Genomic DNA, 23,250 nt, shown 5'->3' on the forward strand with positions numbered 1-23,250 from the left:
TCAATCTGCTGTGAGATATCGATCCTTCTGCAGAAGCAGTGACTGGCTCTTGGTGATATAAACAGCATTATTAATTACACTGGTATGAGTACTGCCACTACCATTAATAAGGCTTCATTATGGAAACAGATTGAGTTGCTGCAGAATCACAAGTCATTAACAGAAGGAGTTTGCACATCAACCTTGTCTGCTTCCCTAAGGCATGGACACAGAAATGTAGAGTACAGGGGTTTTTTTTTTAAATTTTCAGTCCATCGCCACCTTTTCCTTGACAAAGGCTCTGACAGACCAACACTGAGATGCTGTTATGCCCCATCATCACTGTAAGAGGCTGTGGCATGTCTCTGTTTTGCCTTTTGAAACCCAGGGAGAGAAGAGTGCACTCAACACAAACTGTGAGACATCAGGAAAGCCATCAGGAATCCCCAGTAGCTGTTTCCATGCATTGCTAACTCAAGATTCTATTTAATTTGCCCTCAAGACACTTGTTGGTCCTATTTATTTGAACAAATAACCAGGCCAGCAGCTGGTGTGGCACATCTCCCTAATTCACCTCCTTTGTCCATTTCCATTTATTTAAATTTCCTTAACAATTTGGGTAAATACTGAAAAATTTTCTGCTTGTCTTTCCCACCCACGCAAAGCAATCTCAGAGTCTCAGTTTGCATAAATACCCACAGGTAAAGCAACCTCTTTGGTCACCTCAAGAAAAAAAAATCCCATTAAGGTTACTGGTGTGTCATTTTACTGTGAGGTCAGAAATTCCTGTTTCCAGCCATATTTCACAGTATTTACCAGTTTCTGCCTGAAGCTCTAACTGGAACCAGGCACAAAATAAACAAAACTCTTTGGCACTTACAGAGATTTGTGGGGTGGGAGAAACTGCCCACCCTCAGAGAGAAACAAAGGAAATCTCATTAATACCCATGTCTGCAGGGAGGCAGAGGGTTCTGTTTCTTTGGATTTAGTCATTAATCTGTTTTTATTACTTTCATTAGTATTGTCATCCATGCTTCTGCTACTTTCCACTTTACCAAGTTAATTAATGCTAAAGATTAAAATGTAGCTGCCTAAAACATCTTACCAGGATTCATGCTGGAAAAAAAGAGATTATAGAAATAAAGTTTTATGAAAGAACCAGCTCTGAAAGAACTGGTTGGGCAACGTTCTTAGGAGTGAGCTGATCTTCAGCAAAGTCCGTGGTCTCCAGGATTTCTCATTTCTGTGGCAGATTAGGGGGAAAAAAACAACCCAGAAGATTTTTTTTTTTTTCTGCTTAAAAACCGCCTGCTTAAATAACATCCATACTTGGATAGTATTTTATCAGGAACATAAAAAAAACAAAGGGCCCCAGAGAGCTATGAATCCATGGATTGCTTTGCCTCATGCCCAGGAACACCAGACCCCAGAGTAAAATCCCAGGGGCCCTGTGGGGCTGGAAACTGCAGATGGAGCTTCCAGCCGCAGGTTCCCTCTGGCTCAAAGCCTGGCTGGGATTAATCAGGGGCTGTCACCAACCCTTGGCTGATCCCTGACTCAGGGCTTGGTGCAAGCACAGGCATTTCAATCCACATGGCTCATAAAATCAAATTGTGCCTCCAATTACCATTTGCAATGTCCCAGTGTTGCGATTGTTCCTAGGTTCTCGATCTTGATGAATTAAGGAAACAAATATTTTGGGGATTCTGAAATCTCATAAAAACAAAGGTTTACGGTCACAATTAATATTGAAATCTCAGCCTGCAGAGATCAAAAATGGTGAGACGCGTGGTTCAATAAGGATAAACCTATACAGTGCACTTAAAACCCAGTTGTACCTGGGACGAGAATTTATGAGGCTGTTCTGGAAGAATTCACCAGGCATTTGAACTGTTAATGAAATAGAACAACCCTGAGTTGCTTGAGGGGATGGGGGCAATGAAGAAAAAGAAGAAATCAAAAAATGCTGTGAGGAGTGCTAAATGCATAAATTGGCATATTTGTACTTATTTCCATTCTTTTCATATTTCTGAATTAATTTGGTCTTCATAAAAAAATCATGCCAGCCTCAGAGAAAGCTGCAGAGCATTTCAGGCCACAGCACAGAGTAGAATCATAATCAAAGAATGGAAAGGACCTTAAAGATCATCCAGTCCCACCCCCTGCCATGGGCAGGGACACCTTCCACCAGCCCAGGTTGCTCCAAACCCTGTCCAACCTGGCCTTGGACACTCCCAGGGATGGGGCAGCCACAGCTTCTCTGGGCAGCCTGTGCCAGGGCCTCCCCATCCTCCCAGGGAAGGATTTCTTTCTGAAAACCAGTCTAACCCTACTGAAGCCATTCCCCTTGTCCTGTCACCACAGTTCCTTATGTTGTCATTCCGAGCACGTGAGAGGGACAGGAGCTGTGAGGGGACTGTGCAGCCTGGCTGTGGCGGGGCCTCTTCATTAGGAGAAGAGGGATGTGTAACGTCTCAGAGTACTTAACTCCAATTAACTGATTAGCTTGAGGAAAAACCCGAGCAAACACAAGGCTGTTTGACTGTTCTGAAGTCAAAGACTGCCAGCTGTCTTCTGTTTGGAACACAGGCTGTCTGGGGGGTTATTTGGGTGTAGATTTTGGGATGCATTGGAGGAACTCCTGCATTCAGCCTGGCCAGGGCACCACGTGCTCTGGATTGTGTCCAGGGGAGCTGCTGCACCAAAGTGACAGCAGATCCGTGGGAGCCAAATTCCCACCTTGAGGTGACTTGTGTGCCTGAGGGTGGGGATGTGACTCAAGGGACCTCCCCTGTGTTTTGAAGAGAAGAACTGGAAAAAGAAAGCAAGTGGCTGTCAGAGATAACTCACGGCAAGGGATCGCTCTGGCACATCACTGTTATTAATAAAAATAACACCATCTGAGTGCTCATATATGAGGCTTTTCATCCTTAGCTTAAACAGCTCCATGTACTAGTCACAATTAGTACTAATATTTCCAAGGAGTAGGACAATTCCATGGCTACATGAAATAATTTGCTCATCAAGCTGTCAGCAGCAGAGCTGAAGGCAAAGCCCCAGACTGGCACCACTAAACCACGTGTCCTTCTTTTGGGGCTGTACCTCTAACCACGATCCCTCTGTGAGGACACACATGAGCTGCCTGTCGCTGCTCCTAAATGTTTCTCCTCCTCTCCTTCCCTTTTTTCCTTTTCCCTCTTGCTGCTCCTCATATTATAGGTTGGACTCAGTGATCTCAGAGGTCTTTTCCATCCTAATTGATTGTGTGATTCTGTGAAGGGTCTGTGTGGTTTGGATGAGCCCAGACCTGCCCAGGGGATGCACGAGCTCAACCAGCCCTCAGGAGCCTTTAGCCCAGGGCTTGTTGGGGTTGACTGGGACTTGAGTGGCAGCAAGAGGCAGTGACAAGAGCAGGGACTGTCACCTCTCCCACTGGTGAGACAGGATCCAAAGGGAGATGTGTCCACCTGCCACAGGAGCCTGTGTTCCCAGACCCTCAGTACCACAGTTTATAAATATTTCAGGCAGAGGCACTGTCAGCAGACACTGCACTCCAGGCATTCAGAATCTGCCAAGATATTTCCTTGCTCTCACTGCGCCTCTCAGCCTCTACTGTGATCTGTGCCTTGCAGGAGGTTTGAGCTGCTTTAATTCAATACTTACACTGTCCATCTCTGCACCAGAACCGAGGCCTTGGCTGAGACTTGGACTGTCAATTTTGCCTCCTGTATTTTCTATAAAATTTACTATCTTTTCTCATTGATTTACCTCATATGGCATTTTTAGTTTCCTTTCCCAGTGTCCTTTTAACAGCACTATTGATTCAAATGGATGCAATAAATCCTTTTCAAAGGAACACGGTTCCTGTTTAAGATCAAATAAGAACACTGAGCCAAGTTAATTGTCTTAAAAGGTGTGCTTAGGATCAGTGGAGAAAAGTTTTTTTATTGGATCAGATTCTCATTAGAGATTTAATGAGACTTGCATGGTATGAGACAGGACAAATCTGGCCTTTAAAATCTACAGTCCTTCAATAAATGGTGGCAATTAATATTTAAATAGTAGTAGCAATATGCACGCTATTACTTACCACAAAACCCTCAGGCACCCTCAAACCTTTAACAAAGGATAGTTTTCCTATAAAAATAATTTTAACTTTAATAGATGAAAACATAAATAAAACATTAAGAAATACCTTTCTGTTTCTCTGTGGAGAACATCACTGTTATTTGTCTCAAGATATTCTGTGTCTGAAACACATGATGTCCATGTGTTTTTAGAGTTATATAATTTCCATATGTATCTCAATTTTATATACAGGTTACATTAGATTACTGTGATGACAGGGGTACAAGTTGACCCTGTTATAGCAAAAAGGCCAGAAGAGAGCCTATCCTGCCTCTAACTAAATCATTTCTAACAGCCAACATCCACTGCAGTGATGCAGCAAGCACTGCTGCCAGGGAAAGGGAGAATAATCCAAGGAAGATAAACAATTTCCAAAACATCCTGCTTTGTTGGGAAGCAAACCCATTCAGAGCTCAGAAAATGATGTTGTGGGCAACCAATTAAACCTGTAAACCAGGGGAATTTCAAATGTCCCCACTCACAAAAGTGGTGCAACATTTCACTACCCGATGCCAGGAGAGCTCCTTGTTTTCCCTCTGACAGTCCCCAGAATGAAAGTTGTCTAAAGAGTCTAAGTCAGGGTTCAGAAAAGATGTTTTTGAGAAGACTCTTGCTGGCCAAAGTCATTAAACCTGCAAAAACCTGCCAGCACAGTCTCTGTCAAACAGTTAAAGTAGCACATCCTTCACTGAATGCCTCTTGAAGCACAAAATAACTTAAATCCACACCTCCCATCCCACATCAGGCTTGCACTGCATTAATTCAGTGCAATAATTCAGCCTTAGAATTAGGACCCTTGATCTCCTGTGCAGTATAAACACTAATCTACATACCAAGTTTTACCTGGACTCACCCCAAACTATAAAAACAATTCTTTCTGGTTCTTGGTAGCATGCTTAGAGTGCTTCTTTTTTGTCTGATTTTCCTCATTTATCTATGTAAGTATGAGGTTTTATTATGTTGTTTATAAAGATTAATGACAGTAAAGATAGTCCCAAGATATTTTCACCTCTGGTCTCATTGTGCCCAAATACACCCAACTCAGACCCCTGCTTAAAATACCACAGACAGGGATCCACTGAAGCCAACAAACCTACTTGGGTGTGTAATGAGAGGCACAAGATAAATGCTTTGATAAAATAAGATTGTTTGTTGGGGTTTCTTTACAATGAAGAAGTTACAGCTTGCTGTTCCCCCTGTCCTAGGTGGTCATAACTCATCCTGTGGCTCAGTTTCGGTTGTTTTCTCCTGTGCAGCCTCAGAAAACAGGGCCAGTGAAGCAGCAGATGAGAGCACAGAGCAATCCGTGTTCCAGGGGGGATCTGTGTTGCTTGTTAATGCACCAGCAAGGCACAAAGGGCCAGCAATTTGTGGTTCAGTGAAAGTGTTCATTCCTTTCACTTTTCCTCCCCTGGAGCATCTCCCCTTCCCCTCCTCCACTTCCTCCTGCTGCCCACAGTTAAGGCTCTCAGAGCCCTAAATTATATGGTGTGTGTTTGAACCCATCACTTGTACAGGGTGATAAACTGGAGCAGCATCACTTGCAGATGGAAAAGTCCACCCTCAGAAATGTAGGCTGCGATCTGGCATTTGGTACTGCTGTGCAGAATCTTTCCTAATTTCTGCTTTATATTGGACATCACTTGAAGTTACTTTGCTGGTGACTCAGCTCCCCACAGCCTTTAGATGCAGAATTTTATGGGTCACTGAGTGACTGTCTTCAGAGAGCCTCAGACAAGTCATTTCTTTACTGCAACGTGCCTTAGCATGGACATGGATGTTCAACTCCAAAAGGAAATGTTGGAAATCAGAACCACACAGCTCTATTTCAATGAGAAGCTGAAATATTTTCTTTCAAATGCGGAGGTTTAGCTATTTTGTTCTTTGCTACAAAGCAATAAACACATCCTTCCACAACCTGAGGTTGGGCAACTGCCAAACCCCAAAGATCAGGGTTTAACACAAAGGTGGATCGATGTTCAATATTTGTTGGGTTCAGAAAAAACAGTGCAAGCTGAATCCTATGAAAGCTGTTAGTGTCTCTTTTTAGTTTCTCTGCTAAATTAAAACACACAGTTTACTAACAACACTACGGTTTTACTCCATTTGGAAAGAGGGGGGATATCCCAGTTGGAAAACAGGCATTTGGCTCCCTCTCAGGCAGCAGCACCCCCAGCCCAGGTTCACTCCTGGCAGGAGCATCACACCAAACAGGGTAAACACTGTGGGAGTTACAAGAAACAGGCTGAGCAGGAAGCCACAGAGATGGAAACAAAACCCTGGGCTTGACTTGAAAACTGAATAAATGTGGTACAGAAGTGGTAGCTGGAGAATAAGAGGCAGAATCCCAGTGTTGGTGCTTTTACACTCTGTGTTTTGACCACAGGAAGCTTTTTTTAAAAACAGATTTTAGATGGTTTACAATTATCTGCGACTTGTAGAAAAAGTTCTGGAGGAAAATCCCTTTAGAATTGCAGTGAAAATTTTCATACCTGGGCTTGTGCTTTGTGGTCCAGATGCCAAGAGAGATTTAAGATCTTATTTTAAAAATTAGGTTCTTGAATTTTTTTCCTGGGGTCTCCTGGAGGTATCTGGGAAGGCAGGTGTGTGTAAGACCACATTTTACTCCATGCACCCACAGGGACACCCCTCAGCTCTCCATGGACAGGCACACAGAGCTGTCTGTCTGCCACTCGCTTAGAAAACCACCAGTGTTTTGGGAAATCTCACTCAAAAAATGTTGCTCCTCAATTAGTGAGAATGCCAAAGAGATCAGCAGTGGGAAGGTGCCCAGGAAGAAAGGAGGAATTGGCTCTCCTAATTCAAAGAAAAAGCTTCTTAACAGTTGCATTCCAGTACAGACCAAAAAGCCACTGATAACCTGACTTTGGAGTTGTCCCTGCAGGGAGCACACCACGCTGACTTGGGGCTGAAAAAATCAGCACCTTTATTTTTTATCTGAAGGAGACAGAGGGTGAAAGGTGCTTTGAGAAAATATCCTCCTATGCACTGGGAATTCAGTTTCCTGACAGCAGCTCTAGGGAGGGATTGGAGGGTTGGATGCAGGGAGAGCTTTACCCTTCCCCAATCCTGGTTCACGCCCATCCCAGGGTGGCTGAATTACAAAACCTCCCTTTTGTCAGAAATGTCACCCTCCTGGTTTTTCTGTGGCTCTCTGTAGTGCAGAGGAGCATTTTAATGTGTGCAATCCTTAAATGTCAGTGTAATGGAAAGCAGATGAGTCTTTTATGACAGCAATTTTTCACTCATTTTGCTTGCTAAAACTATGCAGCAGGAATAAAAAAAAGATTTAGATGGTGCAAAGTGTGGTTTAAATCAGACATCACAATAATTCTTGCTTTAGCCACGTGAGCCCATCAGCATAGTAAGGCAGCAGCCTCCTTTCAGAGTGCTCTGATGCAAACTTAAAATTCTGAAGTTGAATGAGAATTCCTCATTAATGTTGCCCAAGCTTTCTGCTAATTAGGCTTTGTTATGGGCTGAATTATGGGCTGAATTATGGGCTGCTGTCCGTGTCACAGCACTGCCTGGGCACTGAGGGGACATTGAGCTGAGGGACACAGAAACTCATCCCAGGGCGAAGGAAAAGCAATTTTTATCCTGTTCCTCCTCCCACCTCCCTTCCAGAATGCTGTGTGTGGCACTTGCAGAGCCTTCAGATGGAGCCCAAGATTTAATGAGCATTTGAAAGTTCAATAATTTGTAGATGTTACTGTTGTGAAGCCTCTGTTCGCAGAGAGCCAGAAAAAGCTACCCAGGTGAAGCTGCACCACTCTACACTTCCCCAAAAATCTCTTCAGAAAGTCCAGAAAATGCCAACTGAGCCAGATAGGCACCAGTTTAGGAAGGTCACAGACTAAGGAGATGTTGTTATTACAGCTGATAATGGATGAAGGATCTGAAATTATGAGGAGAGTTTTAAATCAGCATTTAAAAGGTGGACTAAAGTTATTGCAGAGATACAGCAAATTTAGGTAAGATGATCCCTTGTCCAAACATTATATTGAAGAAGGTAATTTAATGCTCTTTCTCTGAAAATAAATCAAAGTAACTTCATTTTCGAGTGCCATAATTCTTCAGTTTGCATTAAGTTTTGTTATTTAATGTTTTTTTATTGAGAAAAAAAAAGCTGGACTATCCCAAAGAGAAATTTAAGTAAGTCTCTCCTTCAAGGAAATGCAAAAATTGTTTTGTGTGAATAAGTAAAAAAATCAACCCAAAAACTCCCCCCCCCCCTTTTTTATGTTCATGCAGCAGGAACCCCAGTACACACATGTCTTATCTCAAACTGTAAAATGGCATCTGGACACTGAATATGAAGGCTGCCAATATCTGAACCTCTGCATACCAACTCCCTGCTGCATAAGTAGATGAAATATATTTTCTTTGCACCCTTTTAAAAACTTTTCAAACATTGAGGTGCTTTATTGCACTGTTATTCAGCTGTATCACAGTAAAGCTTTTAGGTATTTCTCCTGTCAGGCTGAGGCAGCACAGAACTCTAAAGCAAAATTGTAAGTAATATCATTAAAAATAAAAAAAACCCCCACCATACAAGTCAAAGCAAAAAAAAGGTAACCTTTCAGCAGGCCAGACAGTGACTTATGAGATCACCTGAGATGCTTTTCTTCTCTCTGGACTAAGGATCTGCTCTTCTGGTGGAGGTGAGAACAACTGCCTGTGCTGAGTGCCACGGGAGAGAGCTTCAGCTGTACCCTTCCCCCTTCCAAAGACCTCTTCTTGCTCATCACAACAGGTGAGATGCACCAGGTAGGTAGAACTGTCACCATTTTAACATCTAAACTCACATCCCTCTTTCAAAAGTTTATGGAACATGCCTTGAGTTGTTACATTCATTATCAGTAAAAATGGGAACTGGCTCCTAAATCATCGGCAACCTTTTCAAATCCATCTCTCAGACTGAGGTTGTTTTGCTGAGTCAAACCCAGTGACCCCCAAGTATCTGCATTAAGGGGCCTTAAGTGATTCCCCAGCTGTTCAACACCAGCTCCAGTTTTCTGGCTGTTCCAAAGCCAGGCTGCTTTGGCCAAGGAACACAACCTCGGACTAGATCTGAACTTGTGGATGTTTAACATCTGTTAGAACTAGACCCGACCTGGTAATAAACTGTTCAGGCCTTGTCCTTCTGGAGCTCATCTGGCTTTGATCAAAGGATACCAGACTACTGTGCAGGAGATGCCTGGTCTGTGTGACACAAAGTCAGAGGCAACTGAAGCCGATTCAAGTGTGTCTCCTGGATCTACCACTGGGGAGAACCATCTCCCCAGGATTCAGAGGGACACCCAAGCACCTGCAACATATGAAGTCTGGGTTTTGTTCTCTTCTGACTTACCACTGCTGGTTGGGCAGTAAACTACCCATGAAGGGCTTCTGCTACAGATTTCACCCCTGCCACACAAATACTGCATTCAGACAAATCCATAAACAGTGCAGGCCCAGAAAATATGGTTTTCAGATGTCAAATACGTTCTGAAATAAAAGCAAGAGGATATGGATTTGATCCCAGCTGTTTCCAACCTGACTTGTCACCCAGGCTCACGTGAGATCTCACCATGCAGATCTCGTGTTTCCTGCCTTTTCAGCAGTGTACATTGAAATAACACAAAAATCATCCTTAGCTTTCCTACGGGCCCAGAAAGAAATTTGTCAGGAAGTTGCAATCTTTGAGAAGGACCAGACAGGAGCTGCTTTGTCCATGCACTACATGAGGGAGAACCTGCTCAGACACCTCTGCCTGGCAACATTCCCATCCTGCCACCCAGGGACAAGAAGGGTTTAGCAGCCAGTGTGCAGGTCTTTCCCTGCCTCTGGGCTCAGGGACAGAGAAATTACATTCTAATAACAGCAATCTGTCCTTCTAATGGGCTGCACTGGAGCTGGATGGGAGATCCCAAGGCAGCAGAGCCGTGTTGGCAGCCGGGGGTTCATGAACTGCAGCCTGGGGTCCATGAGGGGATACTGCCATGGGAGCAGGGGGTGATCCCAGTGCTCAGCCATGCAGGGAACACACTCACGGTGACAGAGTGAAATCACCTGTCTGCCCAGGACCTCTTAACCCCCATGTGGGACCCTGGAGATGCTGCGGTCTCACGGCTCCCTCACACATCTGAGCACATCTTGTGGCTCTGCCACACATGAAAGCTTTGGTTTAGATTCTCAGGCTCAGGAGAGGATTCTCAGGCAGACAGACTTTTGGAACAAGATCACTGGATGTGGAGAGACTTTATTCTTCACATTGGACTTAACTAACTCCAGGCCTGGCTTTCTGCTGTCACCACCCACAGGTATTCAAAGCCTCATGCTGAGGTTTCCCCTAAAACCTGCCACTTTTCTTGTTAACCAGTTACTAAATAAAACTCATGCTTTCTTATGTTCTGTTTACTCAAGAGAGCTACTGAAACCACTTCAGAAGGCTGGTTTAACCCCTTAGGTAATCTCTTAAGTAGTTGTAATTAAAAATCTGCTTGTAACCGAGCAAATCAGCATCAACACTTCAGACCTGGAGGGAGAGTGGGACTTCTCTATTGCTTGATAATTTGAAGATGGCTGATAAAAAAATACCAGAAAGTTGAATAGATGATCTGTCCAACGTAGCAAATTTTTAATTTACCCTGCCTTGTTTATGACTCAGACCTCTACAGCACTGAGCCACCGAAAGCTGCAGCATTATTCAGCTGCACAATTGGAACAAAGCAGCAAACAGTTCAAATTAATTCTGTATAAAGGCAGAACAAATTGTATCATTTGCAATGCAAATGTGATTTCAAGCTTCATTAGCATCTCCTTTAAGGTCTAGTGCCTCGGTAGTAGGATAGAGTGATGCTTGCTAATCTCCAAGACTGTGCCAAACACTCTGCCACTCCTTAGTTCCTTCTGTCAGGGAAGAAAACAGAGGAACACAACAACCATCCAAAGCTGACAGTGCTAACAGAACTTGCTTTGCTCCAATTTGGAACTAAATCCAAAGGGCCAGCTTTTATTTTAGCAAAGTAAATTCCTGATGCACCCAAACATTGCCATTTATCCTGCCTTTGCTTAAATACCTTCAGATCACAGCAGTGAACTTGGTAGGATAAAACTTGGTATTAATTTCCTCAAAAACAACCCTGATCCCTATGAGCTTCCCCTTACTCTCAGGACTGAAAATGAAATCATATTGTGAGATAAAACCTTTGTACAAATGGAGGTGTGGGATAAGAGCTCCAGGATCTGAGTGCTCCCACCATGTTCTGCTTTCCTCCTGTGCATCCCCTGTGCTTCCAGCACAGAGGCCAAATTCTGCTCCATCCCATGGGAGGGTGAACAGGGGATTATGGAACACCCAGATTGTATGGCAAGGACAAGCAGAGTGCCCATGGCTCCAGAACAGGTACAGCCCTGCATGGTCCAGACTCATGGATGACCCCATGGGAGGACATTCAATGACTATATAATATATCATCTGTTTAGTATTAAGTACATTTAATGGAAGATATGGGAACAAGCCACCCACAGGTAGTTTGAAAACACAGCATTAGAGGTGTTTAAAGGCCACTTCCAGAGGAAACTAAACTGGTTAAGTTTGTGGGTTCAAGCTGATACGATTACAGCAGAGTAGCCTTCCATGAGAGTAAATGATGTATAAATCTCCAAGTAATAGGGATATTTTCATGGACTTGTTCCCTTGCAAACAAGCCTCCAAAGGGGGATGAAAGGTCTAGGAATGTCAGTTTTCTGATGGAGTGGCCACAAGGGGTCCTGCTCAACTCAAAATGGTCTGAACCTCCCTCAGCCAAATGAGATAAAATGCAAATGAAAACATGCCCAAACTGTGCACACAGGCTGGATACATAGATGCATATGCTAAATTTAGGAAATGCAAATACACATCTGATTCATCTGCCCAATGACTGCCAGTGCAGGAATAAATCAGTTAATTGGCTCAGGCCAGAGCAGCCAAAACACCAACTGTTGACCATGTCCAGTCACCAGCTGGGTGCACATCTGAATAAACACCTTTTATCAATGCAGGCTCTGGCTATTGAAGCAGAAAGCTGAATTCCTGGTGCTGTCTTCTGTCTTAAACCAGTTTTTCCTTGGGATCATGGAACAACAGTGTGCCAAGGTTGAGCACAGGGCTGGTGAGAGCCCATCTGGCACCAGGGAGTCTTGAGTTAAACTGAGTGCAAATAATGTGTCTGTCAGGAGTCAGACGCTGCCAGGAAGGGAGGGGTGACAATCCAGCTCTGCTGGCAGTGCCAGGATGGCTTGGGGGGTAGCACAACAATGCCATCAGCTGCCCAGCCAGGCAGAAGCACCTTCAGTGAGGCTGAAGCAAACAAATAAAATGTTGGTTGCAGAAACCACAGAAGCACTTCCGAGAGAACACAAAACTCTGAATGGGGAAATAAACCCCAGATTACATAATAAACCCCAGATAAATCTGTGCCCTTACTTGGTGTGCTGGACTCAGAACAGCAGGGCTGGGATGCTGGTGTGTCCCCTTTCAACCCTTCACTCTTTGGAAAAGTGACCTGTGAGGTTTTTTAATATGTGGGAAACCAATCAAGTTGTGTGGTGAGTGGCAGAGGCCTGGGGTGTGAGGGTGCTGTGGATGCACAGCAGCCACTCACTGCTCCCCCACAGCCCTCTTTAAATCCTGCTCTGACAGTGGTAGAGCAGAACAGCCTTACTCAGCTCCTGTTTTGCTCCTTGAGTCGCATCTCTTTGTTTTACTGACAAAGGCAAGTTTTCCACCCTCTCAGCACTGCAGAATCAATCCAGGGAGCAGATTCCCCTGCATCCATCATGAAGATGCAGCACAGCTTTTGCTGCCAGAAGCCTTTTCTGAAGAATGGCAGATGCAGACAAATAAATACCAGCTGGTAGAAATATAAAGTTCTGATGTCTTATCTGAGACTTGACTTTTACCTTCTCATTTGAGATGTCTCCTTTAAACCAACAAGAGGCCTCCCAAAGTTGCACACATGCCATTGCTCTAAAAACTTCTATAATCATATCTTGTGAACAAATATGAGTCATGAACAAAATCCTGAAAGCAAAAAAAGGCTTCAAAATTAATCTACATAGTCATCACATCACCTTCAGTGCTGCCTAAATTCTTTCCATAACTCACTTTGGCATTTTACAGATGAAGATAAGGGGCATCCAGAGTCCAACTGGCCAAGCTGCCTTAGGCTACAGAGGGGAGATATGGCAGAAGAAAAGCAAAGCAGAACTGAGGATCAGCTGAAAACGGTCCAGTGACCTCTCAGCAGGAGAGGTGGAGAAAGCAGGGAAAACTGAATATTCTTTTTTTTTTTTTTTCCCCCAGAAAATGTTTGAAACTGAAGCACCCAGAGGGTCTGTGGGAATTGGGGATGTGAGGAGTTAAATGTTCTCCTGCCTCTGCCATTTTCATGTCATTTATTTGTCCAAGCCCAGAGCCCCTGAGGGTCTGCAGGGCTGTGGTTACAAACTCAGCCACGGGTGCTTGCAGGGCTCTGGCACAGCCACTGGAGGAGCCTCTGTACCAGAAACAGCCACTGCCCTTCCCTGCCTGGGCCAGGACAGATCATCTCCTCCTTAAAGCCAAGCCAGCTTTGCATCCTGGGCCCGGGAACACCATACAGCAGAGCCAGGACAAAGAAATGGCAGGAACCAGAAGGACAGAGGGCAGAAATGTGTCACTTTGGGAGTTTTTGGCTGCAACAGAAGGTGGCAAAAGGGGAGAGCCCTGGGAGGCTGAGCTGACCCCAGCCAAGCCCAGCGTCCACAGGCAGCAGACAAGGAAAAGACAGGGAATTGTTTATACTGTAAAACCACAGCCCTGGAGGTGAGGGGGTACAAGGCCTGCAGCTAATATGGGAGAAATTTGAGATTCAGTAGTTGCTGCTGCAGCACTGACACCTTGCAGTGCTTTTCTGACAGAAAACAAGATCTCTCATCCATCACTTCCAACTTGCAGAAAGTATCAGTGTTAACATGCTCCAGTGCTCCACGAAATCCCATGGAAACAGGTCACAATTTTCTTGTCAGATCATACCTAAAAGGCATTATACATATATTTATTTCCATCTGTTATATAGACTTCATCACCATAGTAACTTATCCTTCTGTTAATGCCACACAATACCTTCCTGTATTCAGGAGAGGCAAACTACAGTCTTCTCTTATCAGCACTCAAGGTTACTGCACCATTTGCACAAGTGATTTCAAGAGCTCACCATGGCTTGCCAAATTCTGCTGCCTGCTGAGTCCCTTGGCCTGGGGCAGGAGCAGGGAGAGGAGCTCCCCTGCAACAGGGCATCAGAAATAACTCGAGCACAGAAAAGAGCACTATTAATCCTTGCATTCTCTGCCATCTCTTGCCAAATCAACTGCTCTGAATATTGGATTTTTTTCTAATCCTTAAACTAAAAAAAAAGAATCTGAGTCCAAAGAGGCTGCAGGCACCAGTTGCTGCATATAATCACTGAAAGCTGTAGCGCTGTGAATATATTTCTGATTATTTTTCAGTTCTTCATTATTAAAAATGGGCTGCAGTTGATTCATAGTTTTGCTGCAATCAGCTGAAACTCAATTACCATCCAGAAAAACCACTCCTAAGGCAGATCTCAGGCTGCCAGGAAGAAATACCACTGTATTCCCAACACGCTCCTTTCCCCAGTAGCAAACACAGCTCATTGTTTAGGCAGTTTGGGAATTTTCTACAAACCTTTGTGCTAACAAAAAGAACTACATAGTGGAGCTGGATTTTTCTTCTCAGGGAACTTTAATTTGATGTTGACCATGGCACTATATTCCAGCAACACCAGAGCACAAATCTTTCCGTGGCAGGAGGGAGCTTGACCCTGTGCAGAACCACCCACATGGCCCTGCCCACCCCTCCTGCCCCCCACCGATCCAAATCCTCATCTCTCCTGGCTTTCTTTCCTCCTTCAAGTCAAACCTGTTCTCACAAGCCCACCAATCTTCATTAGACACACCATGGGGTATCAGCAGGGTGGGGAATGACGTTTGTATTTTTGCCAGACGTTCAGCACGAGCAGCAGGAGCAATAATGGCCTGTCACTCTTCCCATCCCTTTTCCCTTCCCTCCCTCCCTCCAACCTGTCACTTTGCTTTGGAACTGCCCACGCAAAGAACTAGGAAATTACCTTCATTTTCCCTGAATATTAGACAATTTCTCTGTGCTTGTGCCTTTGGTGGATTATTCCTACAGAGTTACAGCCCAAAAGGGTGCTGGTGAAGTTTTATGAAGTGTCACAGGAATCCACAAATTATCACACCAGTTCTATCTCTAATTAAAGGCAATTTGCATCCATTACATTTATATATTTATGCTGAAATGCAGGTTAAGAAAGAAGATAGATTTGTGCATCAGCTGAAGTTCAGGATGCAGCACAGAGCAGCATGGGGAAGAGGGAATAGCAGAACAGGGCTATTAGGAAAGGGGCAGGAGAGAAATAGAGCCACAGTCTTCATGTTCCTGTCTTTCTTCAGAGGTTGTCAGTGAAATCATATCTCCATTGGCAACATCACAACCGTCTCCACAGCAACAAATGTGATACTGCAGAACACTGAAATATCTATTTTTAAAAAGGTAGGAGGAAAACACAAATGTGGAGCATGTAGGGGTTGAACAGCCACACAAGTCTAATGACTATAATGGGAGGTGCATAAAAATACTCCCTGAAAGAGAAGCTGAGCAAAATCAGCCTCTGAAAATTTCTTTAAGAGTAACATCTCCTGGAACCCTTTAACATGTCATGGGGAAAGACAGCAAAAAAGTCACAGAGGCAGCAGAGTCCCCCTGAGCTGGTATCCCTGTCTCTCTGCTGGGATGCTCCCCAGTCCGTGGAGCCAAGTGAGGCAGGTGGCAGGAGAGGTTCTGCACAGCCATGAAGGAGATCCCCATGTGTGGGACTGGCAGAGCGAGAGGGACCAGCTGATGGAAGGACAAGTCAGTATTTTAAATTGGGTTAAAGTGCAATTACTCAAAAGAGAAAGACAACTTGTTTAAGTCCTTAAAAGGACCTGAAAAGGATTTGCAACCATAAAACGTAAGGGGGTTAAATTGAAAGGAAGTTTATTGAGGAAGTCTGATCTAGATGTAGCCAAAAGGCTGTAAGAAGCATTGTCTTTAGGTTCCTTTAGCTGTTGCTAAAACTCTGAGGAAATTTCTGCTATGATTTTTGTCATCCAAGGTTAAAAAACCCTCTTCAGTTTAGCAGTTCTTTGAAATGCTTCTGACATTTTGGACTGAAATCTTAAAGAAGTCCTCCTCAAATGCAAGGAGGTGTTAATCCAAAATTTTGTTGATTGGTCTTGTCCTAAACCTTTTGTTCAGGTCAGGATTTTTGAATGGCTGAGATCACCTTGAGAGGAAAGACCCCCTCTATCCACCCTTGAGGAAATAGCCTTGTTTTAAAGCATGAGCTGCAAGGACCATGGCTGTAGGGGTCACTGAGGCTGTGGTGCACTGAATTCTTCCATTTCTGACACAATCCTCTTGAGGAGATTTTTTTTTGTTACGAGATGCAGTAGGGCTTCCCACAAAGGGGGGAGATGGATGGACTCCAAGGGGAGAAGCTCCTCCATTCTCCCCTCTGCCAGTCCTGGACTCAAAATAACACCCTGTCTCATGCATGAAGAAAGCAATGGGACCCTGATAGCCAGCAGGTGTGTTGCCAGGTTGGCACAGGTCCTGCATACACTGACAGCCTTCACTTAGATATCAGGAAAAGGTCCTTCCCCCAGAGGGTGGTTGGCACTGAACAGGCTCCCCAGGGCAGTGGGCACGGCCCCAAGGCTGCCAGAGCTCAGGAGGGTTTGGACAACACTCTCTGGGATTGTTGGGGTGTACTGGACAGGGCCAGGAGTTGGACTGGATGATCCTTATGGGTCCCTCCCAGCTTGGGAGGTTCCCTGATTCTGTGATATTTACCCAAAATAAGAGAGTGGAGTAAGAACAGATTTGGACAAATGAACCTGCAGTTCAAATGAACCTCCAAATCCCTTCTGGCCAACATTGCTATTGCCTACCTTTGTGAATTGCAAATTGTAATCAAATTTATGCAAAACAGAACTCTAAAAAGATGAAAAGGCCATGTTTAAACTTTGTATGGAAAGTATAGTGCTGTAAATATTTTTAATTGGTGCTGTGAGTTACGTGTTATGCACAGCTTTTGCTGTGCACTGGGTATGTTTGGAGATCAGTAGTTTATCACTGGAACTGGCTGATGGTTTCCACTGAATGCACACTAACAAGAACCAGGATATGAGAGCACCATAAATAGTGTAGAATAAATGGGAATACTTTTCGCTGCACAAATAATATATCTTTCTTCAAAACGAGTCTCTCTCCTCTGGCATGACAACAGAATTTGATTGTCTTCAGTCTACTTGGGAAAAAACCCAACCCTCAGAAAATGCCAATTTCTCAAAAAAAACAGAGCAATGTATCAATTTTTAAAGGTATCACCTGGAAACATTTTAGACCCTGTGAGGACTTTCAGAGAACATAGGGTGTGGGAAATGTTTGCTCTGCAGGCCAGGGTTGTCTGGACACAGATCTAGATTCCTTTTCTCTCTGGATCAACCTAGAGGAGCGCCCATGCTCTGGGAAGAGCAGGTGGGCCTTCCTCAAAGCTTTGGAGGAATTTCAGCCTCAGCTCCAGCACAGCTCAAACATTTTTCAAGCTACAGCAAAAACATTTTCTTAGGACTGGAAATCGATTTCCTTCCCAACTCCACTTTTAAACAGCAAGTCAGAACAAACCCACCTACTGTTTCCTTCATGCTCTTAGAGGGTAATAATCGAAATTCAGATTGCATGAAAAGTGAGATGTAAGGAGGCAATGGCACAGGAGTGCTCTGCTCTCTGCAGCAGCACATGCAGGGAGAGAGCAGGGCAGTAGGAAAGCTCAACCAGCCCTGGTCCCTCTCATGATGATCCCAGAAGCCCATGAATCCCACCCAAACCAGGCCCACGGGCACCAATGTGGATGCCTGGCTGCCTCTCTGCATTCAGAGCTGGGCATTAAATTTGGAAAAAATCTGATCCCAAATGGTCAGATCTCTATGAACTAGGGAAAAAAATCTATCTAAGAAAGCACGGTTTGAGGAACAAAGCTGAGCCTTGCCCTTCAGGTGATATCTGTGGAAGCCCAGGAAGTTCTTAAATGCATTTAAATTCCTGTGTAAGGAGAGATGAATCCTCTCTGCAAAATATTTTCAATAACTCTTAAACGCCAGAAGAATGAAGTTACTCTGCTGAAAACCAAGAGGACTCTCAGCATTTCTCACGTTTCTGTGTTTATAACATCACACTTTCAGGAAGGGTTGATTCTCCCTTCCTGACAAGAGATATTTAGAGGTCTACATTCCTCTCAGTGACATTACTTTATCTCTTATTTTTGTATTGATAACAGAACATTATCACACACCAGTGCAATTAATATTTTATGATTTTCCTATCTCATAAAATATAGAAATTTACATCACCAAGGAATTAGAGGAACGAAAGGAGCATTATGTTAAAGCAGCTACACAATGTGGTTTGCCTCATGTAATGGGCCATGTTTAATGCAGTTTTACACAGCAGCCTTTCATCATTTACATTTGCCTCTGGCTTAATAAACTGTGTCATTCTGTTTAGGTTTGTTACAGTTGGATATAAATGGTTCCTGGGCAGCATCCTCAGGAATCACACCCAGAACACGGCAATTGGCAACGAGCATTTTCATACATCACTTACATGCTTCTGCCTCTCAGCCTTAAGGTTTAATATTTTATTTAGGAGTATGCCAAGCACTTCCATTAAACTTGATGGCCAGCTGTGATACCAGACAGTGTAAATGATGGGAGGTTTTGAGCCTCCTCATGTCTTGTTCCAGGAGTCATCACACTGGTGAGGATACACACACCCTTCTGGTGACTGGAGGAGATAAAACAGGGTCTCTGACATCTATTTTGTTGTTACTAAACCATCTAAGTGTCATTCTCCACAGAAGATAATGAAGTCAAAGACTCCAACAGAGGTGGGAACTAAACAAACATTGCTTTTCCCAACCTGCAAGTGAGGAAAACGTGTTTATACACATTTTCACACGGTAGTCTGGCTTCCCTCTCTTCTTCAAACCAAGAGGCATTTAAAGAGACACCAGGAGCTCTGTGCCATGGGCCCATCTGAATTCTGTGGAGCTCAAGGTGCTTCGTAGACCTGAGCACTCTGTGTGATACCTGAGCAGCACCTCAGTGCTGCAGAGACACAAACCACAGGCAGGTCATGCTCTTCTAACAGGGGAACAGCAAGTCAACAGTAGTCAGAAAATGAAGACAGATGCCTTGACAACCTCTGCTTTCCAGTGTAAACATGACTCCAAGAGCATACAGGGAGCATTAGATTTAGCACCCAATAAAACAAGAATAAACATTATGGGGATTTCTTTAAAAATCACCTTTCACGGGCATTTTTATGCAGGTACAATTTTCTGATGCATAGAAAATGTTCACTTCATGAAAGAGCACACAGATCTCTGATCTCTTTCATCATTTCTCATTAAAAATCAGGAGTTGTGCAGGGTTGAAAGTTCTCCAAGATTTTATTAAATTGGGCAATGCCAGAGGAGAAATAACAAATATGTTCACAGGGATAAAGTTTTGCTCTCATTACGGCCTTCACTCTCCCCTCTCAGTGCTGGATTTCCTTTCTTTCCCTCTGGCACTTTCTGGCTCTTTTTCATTTTGATGTTCATAGTCTTAATTTAAATCTAGATGCAGTGTAATCTTTGCTATGCCATATCATATACAAATCTTGTTTGGAAGTTGCTTTTTTTTTATGCCAAGGAATGCCTTTCATAAAATTCTACCTGAAATGTTCTTCACTCTTAAATAACAGTTACAAAGTCAGCATAATGGTAGCAAAAGAATGCGAGAGGGAGAAAGGAAAATAGGAAATTAAATAGGTAATAAAAGAGATTTTCAGATGAGATTTGGAATCAAAAGTAGTGCCAGGAAGGCATTTCAACAGAAGGGAATTGCAGAGGAGAAGGTTCTAGTATAAATCCTACAGTAGAATAAAGTGTGCAGGCAAAAATTCACAAGTTATACAGAAAAGCAGCAGGGCCAGGGTAATTTGGGGATGAAAAAACTGCCTAGAGAAGGATGTGGCTGCACCCTCTGGTATGTCAATAAAGGAAAGGGCATGGAAAGTGTGTGGAGAAAGGCAAGAGTTCACAATTAGGCACCAATACTCATTGGTCATGTCCTTAGACACAACTAAATCCCTGTCCAGGACATCATGGAGGTAGGAATTTGGGACAGGAGGATGTTCAGGCTCTGATCACCACTGACAAAGCAAAGAAGTCAAGAATGGGCAGCCAGTAAAACTGTGCTTTCAGACTAATCACCCTCACAAGGAGATTACACTGCATGGATGGCTCCCATTCACAGCAAACCTCATTTAATTCCAAATAGTTATGAAAGATAAATCCCAGCTGCAGTATTGACACATGCACAGCCTATCAAGGTATGAGAGGGAGGAGGCCAGAAAAAAACACAGTACTTGTGTAACTCTTCCAATCCTGCAATCACTGCAGTTAATCCCCAAGTCCCTTAATCACAACTCATCAAGAAAACAGAGTTGATGAAATCAGAAGAAATATTGATTGAATAACTCTTGAGATGGGATTGGAGATTTTTGTAGCACTACATTGTTAAAAATGATCAGCTTCTAATAACATCAGGTATAATAACCCACATGGTTTTAGTAGCTCCCTTTATCCATTTTAACTACAAAATCACTGATTATCATAAGCTGTCAATCTCAAGCAGGTTTGGAAAACCCATTGAGACAGAAAGCAATTCATTAAGCCTGCAAGATTATCAACAGAAATCAGTAAAGCAATATTTTTGAATTGCCCTCATCAACATTTTCTAAAACAAAAAGAACTCCAAAGTGGAACACACAATTTGAAAGTGTGATTTGACCAGCAAAAGGATAAGTGTGATCAGTAAGACCTTCACCAGACTTTCAGGTAAACAGAAAAGCACCCAGGTTAAAGAAGATGCAGAGGAAGTTTAAAAATTTCTTTTCTTTCTTGAAGATTTGATACAAAATCCACAACAGCCTCCTGCTGTCTGTCTTCACAGGGTTTGTCAGGAACTAAATCATGTACTTCCAACACAACACTACAAGAAATACTGTGATAAATCCATTCTATGTCAACACTGATGCATTATATCCATGATTTGAAATTATGAAGTATCCCTAATGCAGTATTTTATCGCTTTTATAGATCAAATTTAAAGTGACAGTACATTCCTGGTAACCTACTACACAAGATCTTGTGTTAGACAGACCTGTTCCTGTGCACAGTGCAATGTACTCCTACCACAGATCACAACAAACACTTCCAAAAATTTCCCCCATGCTTGGAGTTTTCATCCAGCTTCTCTGAAGACTGGCCTATTGGGGCTGTTCCCTTTCCAAAGCAGCAGTAACTTGCACTGGTCTAGAATTGCATTTTTCACATGGAACTCAATCCAGAGACAAACTTGGGTCATGAGGATGGAGATTTCAAACCCATGGAAATCCAGGCACTTCTGAAGAGCTTGGACTTCACATGCTCCTATTTTTCTGGCAAGTCCCAGGATTAGTGAAGGTTCATTACAGGATGGAGTTGCTGAGCTCGGCTCTGGTGGGAGCTCAGCTCTGGAACACTCACAAGGAATCCTTGTATGTGCTCCTTGGGGTCCCTCCAGCTGCATTTCCACAGTCACATCAGATATGTGTGTATTGAAATAGATACATTTTCTTTATTTGATAAGAACTGGGGCACTAAATGATCCAGTCTCTACAAAAAACAACTTTTAAGCGCTTCTAGGATTAAATATTTCCTACAATGGAAGAGGGAAATGGACACCAGCACCTAGAGAACCTTCCTGGGAACAGACTTTATTGAGTTGTATGAATTCTCTGCTTCCAGATGCATTGGGAGCACAGGTTTTACAATGTTTAGAGAATCTTCACTTCCAGCCTGGGTAGAAGTCAGGGTTTACAGAGAAATGTGGAAATAATTAAAGTAGGGGAAAAAGCTACTCATGTTTTAATTCCATGCTTAGGTTCATTTGGAGTTTAAGATGAAGGGATGAGTCATCAGTTCTTATTTTATTCAAACCCAGCCCCTGGAGAGTGTTGGATTACACCAAGTTACAGTCTGTGCTCTGGCAAGATCCAGTTCTGTATATTTTGCCATTTTCCTGATCCCTCATATTTGAGAATGAGCCTGAAATCCAGCAGCCCAAAGCCAAGCCTGTGTCCTGCAAAGCCCCTGCCCTCCCTCCCCTGGGCTGCCATGGCCAGCAACACCCTGCCAAAAGAACAGTCCCTCAGGGGTTCCCAACACTGTCTAGGACATGAAGGACTGTGCAGGGCTGCTCCCAGGAGCTGAGGCTTTAGGGTTGTTGGTTGGGACAACTTAGAGGAAGCACTTTCAGAAACAATTGTCATGAAAAGAAAGAGCTGTCTGTCTGTCTCACCAGACCCCTTCTCCTCCCTTGGGCACGCTGGTACCTCAGGGTAAAGAGAAAACTGTTGGGTGTTGCTTATAAACAGGATTATCCACAACTTCTGAGGTTCAGAGAGTGACCTTTCCTAAAATCTGTGATTTTCTGACAAAAGTATTTGTAAATTAGAAGGGGTTTGTCTGTGTTTAAAGGTTTTGGTAAGATCTGGGTTCAGCACTACAGCACCAGAATGTGTTAGGGTTTTCTTTCCAGCCTTCCCTCAGGTCTGCTCTGGCAGGAGACTGGATAGGGACTGATGGGCTCCTGCCTCTGCCTGGCCTTGGGACACCAAACGGGTGCTGGGAACAGGGACACCCTGCCAAGGACTAGGGTGGCTGAGCTCTTATTTCATTTGCAACCCTTTTTAGCCAGATATGTTCAATTCCAACTGCTCCCCAGAAAACTCAAGGGATTATACCAAGATAAATCCTCAGCTATTGGAAGTAGCTCAAAAGCAGAGAGACTGAGGTGTCCTTTCCATTCAGATCTACAGGCTTCAAAAGTCCCCTCAGAAATGCATCTTTTCTATCATATCATCAGATTTAGCAG

At 43.7% G+C, this 23,250-nt stretch overlaps 1 long non-coding RNA gene across 3 annotated transcripts in view; it reads right to left on the reverse strand.

Moving 5' to 3' along the window:
• The window catches only part of LOC126639229 (uncharacterized), a 101,446-nt gene that overhangs the window by 19,468 nt on the left and 58,728 nt on the right, over window positions 1-23,250 (reverse strand). The gene's annotated exons all lie outside the window — the stretch shown is intronic.

Source organism: Myiozetetes cayanensis, unplaced genomic scaffold (genome assembly GCF_022539395.1).
Source record: "Myiozetetes cayanensis isolate MyiCay16 unplaced genomic scaffold, myiCay2020 scf19, whole genome shotgun sequence".
Lineage (NCBI taxonomy): Eukaryota > Metazoa > Chordata > Aves > Passeriformes > Tyrannidae > Myiozetetes > Myiozetetes cayanensis.